The sequence below is a fragment of the Marmota marmota genome, unplaced genomic scaffold (genome assembly GCF_001458135.2).
Source record: "Marmota marmota marmota unplaced genomic scaffold, marMar, whole genome shotgun sequence".
Classification (NCBI taxonomy): Eukaryota; Metazoa; Chordata; class Mammalia; order Rodentia; family Sciuridae; genus Marmota; species Marmota marmota.
Window position 1 is genome coordinate 39556325 of NW_025999932.1, and position 3983 is coordinate 39560307.

Below are 3983 nucleotides of genomic sequence, written 5' to 3' on the forward strand. Positions count from 1 at the left end.
GGTCTATTCCCTAAAGACCTAAAAAGAGCATGCTACAGGGACACTGCTACATCGATGTTCATAGCAGCACAATTCACAATAGCAAGACTGTGGAACCAACCTAGATGCCCTTCAATAGACGAATGGATAAAAAAAAATGTGGCATTTATACACAATGGAGTATTACTCTGCATTAAAAAATGACAAAATCATAGAATTTGCAGAGAAATGGATGGCATTAGAGCAGATTATGCTAAATGAAGCTAGCCAATCCCTAAAAAACAAATGCCAAATGTCTTCTTTGATGTAAGGAGAGTAACTAAGAACAGAGTAGGGTCGAAGAGCATGAGAAGAAGATTAACATTAAACTGGGATGAGAGGTGGGAGGGAAAGGGAGAGAGAAGGGAAATTGCATGGAAATGGAAGGAGACCCTCGGGGTTATACAAAAGTACATACAAGAGGAAGTGAGGGGAAAGGGAAAAATAATACAAGGGGGAGAAATGAATGACAGTAGAGGGGGTAGAGAGAGAAGAGAGGAGGGGAGGGGAGGGGGGATGGTAGAGGATAGGAAAGGCAGCAGAACACAACAGACACTAGTATGGCAATATGTAAATCAATGGATGTGTAACTGATGTGATTCTGCAATCTGTATATGGGGTAAAAATGGGAGTTCATAACCCACTTGAATCAAAGTGTGAAATATGATATATCAAGAACTAGGTAATGTTTTGAACAACCAACAATAAAAAATTTTTTAAAAAAGAAAATATTTTGTTTAAAAAAAAAACCCTCAGTGACCAGAGAGTACTATTAAAATTTGTTAATATGCTCTTCTCCAGAAGAAAATATCACAGCGTTGAAAAGATGCTGTGTATAAAAACCAATGAAAAACAACAGATTAAAAAAAATAATGTTCCCCAAAATTCATTTGGTTTTAATCCTGCAATGACTACACACCAGTGCCACCAAGCAATGCTACAGGGAGGATGACCTTCTTCCTTTCCTGAAATTGATCCAGTTTCCTAAGGGAGATGCATGGAATTGTCACAGCCTTAGACTTGTATCCAGGGTTCCAGTCTTTTGCCAAAACACGCATTTTCCACCAATCAGCCTCCCTCAGTTCTTCCCTCCTCTTTACCAATTCCAGTCTGTGAGGAATTTAGTCTATAGAGATTTATTTGGCTTATGGTAATTGATAACAGCAACAACCTCATCCCTGAAGGAAGACTCCTTCCTTTTAGCAACACATCTCCTGACCTACCCTAGCCTCAGTAAAGTGAACCTTGTCCTTCTTGGGCTACAATGTAATAGTTTAGAACCACAGATTTAACATTAAATACATGTGTTAAGAATTAGCACCTAAATAGTAATAGACAAATCATTGTTTCTTAAGTGAATCCTGGAAGGTTTTAAGGAAACTACGTTGCACTTCTGATATATTTCATTTAAAAAAATATTTTTTAGTTGTAGTTGGACACAATACACTTATTTTATTTACTTGTATGTGGTGCTGAGGATCAAACTCAGGGCCTTGCACATATGAGGCGAGCACTCTACTGCTGAGCCACAACCTCAGCCCGCTAATATATTTCTTGAAGATTTCTACCCATTCTGTTTCTCAGCATTCAAACCCAGGCCACTATAGGGTATGGAGCCAGATTTTTTGGAGACTGAGCTTTGCTTTCTTCTTCTGGCAACCCATTTCTAAAGCTGTAGATGAACCACAGAAGGCTCAGAGGAAAAGAAGAAGAATGATTCATAAGCTTGGATAAAGTGATTGGTTAGGGAATGTTATAGGAATTTGTACCCAAGCAAGTTGCTCTAGCATGTAGAAGGGAATTTCAAGGCCACATATCTTATGGGTGTAAGTGTCAGGAAGGCATATGAACATCTTTGCTGAGTTCAAAGAAAATCAACCACATATAGATGTGTGTTTATTAAGAAAAATAAAAGCCTTCAAATGTTCCTTTAGTCATCCATCTTCATAGGTAAAAATAAAGAGAATGGTGTTGAAGAATAAAAACAAAAAACATAGCACAATATACCTTAATGTCAAGCCCTAAACAAAAATATACAATTTGTGTAGGCAGGTTGATGAATAGGTGCACACACTAGAAAAAGAATGCAACAAGGAAAGAAAGAACAGCAAAAATGTCTTCTCTTTACAGGTTTCTTCAAGTCATCCAAGAAAAGTGGGGAGTAATGAATAGGGAGAGATAGGAAAAGGGGGGAGAGAGGGGGGAAGGAAGGAAGGTGGGGGAATAAGATTGGCCACATGGTGATAATTTAACTAAGTGATGTATACACATATTTCATTATTCTGTTCTCTCTACATTTGTATTTATTAGAAAACATCCATAATAAAAAAGAAAAAATACTAATCTGACAAGTAACCTAAAGAGCAATACTGATATCTGGTCTAATAGAACTATCAACAAAGCAAATAATCAAAACTGTTCAAATGGCCTGTGTGCTGTTCAATTTCCTTAATTCTAAAAGGATACCTGGCTCTAATCCACATATAGTATCTGCGTGCCAACTGAAAACTAAAGATTATTAACTTCGATCACTTCATCTTAAGAGAGTTGCTTAAATTGGTTCCTAGTTTCATATAAAAGAGACTTAATTGATTGATCTCTTAGAATGTAAACAATTTCCAACCACCTCCCTTATTTCTAAAGGGGAATGTGTGATGTGGGATAATCTGAAGAGGTTTAAAACCTTTAAGAGGCAAAATATTCTGATTACTGAGAGAGAATTCTACTTGGGTATCTGAGGTTTTTATGTCTTGCCAGCAGAAGTGCAGATTGTTCTTTATTACAGAATAACATTTAAAGAAACTTTGTGTAGGAGCATCCTTGGAAGACAAACAGTGTTTCCCTCTGGAGCAAAGGGTAGGTATAGATTACCTCCCATTTTAAAAGTTTTGGATTCCCTAAATTACAAGTTCCTCTAATCTAACACAACCAGCTACAGTGTAGCTCACCTATGACTCTTTACAAAGCCTTGTGGAAATTCAGTCTCAGAGAACCAATATATAATATGCTGATGTTCATCCTGCCTACTGCAGGATGAGGTATTTTTGTCTCTGACCCAAAGAGTCTCCTGTTTTACATTCATGAAACATTTTCAAGATGTCAATTGTCTCATAAATAGAATGCAATCTCTGACCCTTCACAGATCCTGCCACCATGAAAATTAAAATGGTAAATATAATGCACCTACCATGAAGTGACCTGTATGGAGAATGAAGAGAAGTCTTGAGAGAAAATTATTGTGAAAGACTCTGGTTAAAAATTAGCAATGTCTACCAAGCAAGCCAGCAGGTGCACAGCTTCACACATGCCATTAACGCTGACCTTGTGAAGTTACTTATTTCAATGCTAGTTACATCGGAGGTTCTCAATAAATGTTTACTAAACTGAAATGTTTATTAAAATTCTAGATGATTTTACTGGGTTGAATACTGAGGAGCCACAAATCACTCATGTTTATAATCTTTATTTTTAATTTTTTAAAAATAGAAGTTCTTCAAAAATTCAGTTATGATGGGAGAATGCATTTTTAATTTTTTTTAAATTGTCGAGGGACCTTTATTTATTTATTTATTCATATGTGGTGCTGAGAATCGAACCCAGTGCCTCACACATGCTAGGCAAGCGTTCTACCACTGAGCCACAACCTCACCCTGGGAGAATGCACTTTATATTTTGTTTATATAAGTATTCAAGCTTTTATTTTTAACATAAAGCATTATAGGAAAGTTACAAACTTTCTTCATTGCTACTGAATTAAAAATTCAAAACCCTTACCATAAGTAATGTTTATTTAATCCTAAATAATTAAAAAATAAAGTTGTACCAAAATTAAAGTCTCATGCGTTATTGCAAAATTTTTGCAAGATCTTATATAAAGTTCCTAATTTTCTTGATGTAAACAGATAGTCAAGGTTTTCAAAATAATTCACAGGCAACATATTGCCTACACTCAAACCAAGACTAAT

General features: G+C 36.0%; 1 long non-coding RNA gene across 1 annotated transcript in view; it reads right to left on the reverse strand.

The window, feature by feature from the left end:
• The window catches only part of LOC125616156, a 7366-nt gene extending 6260 nt beyond the window's left edge, over nt 1-1106 (reverse strand). The window contains exon 1 of the long non-coding RNA XR_007346794.1: nt 938-1106. This is a non-coding gene — a long non-coding RNA (uncharacterized LOC125616156). The remainder of the gene's footprint in view (nt 1-937) is intronic.
• Nucleotides 1107-3983: the final 2877 nt, after the last annotated feature.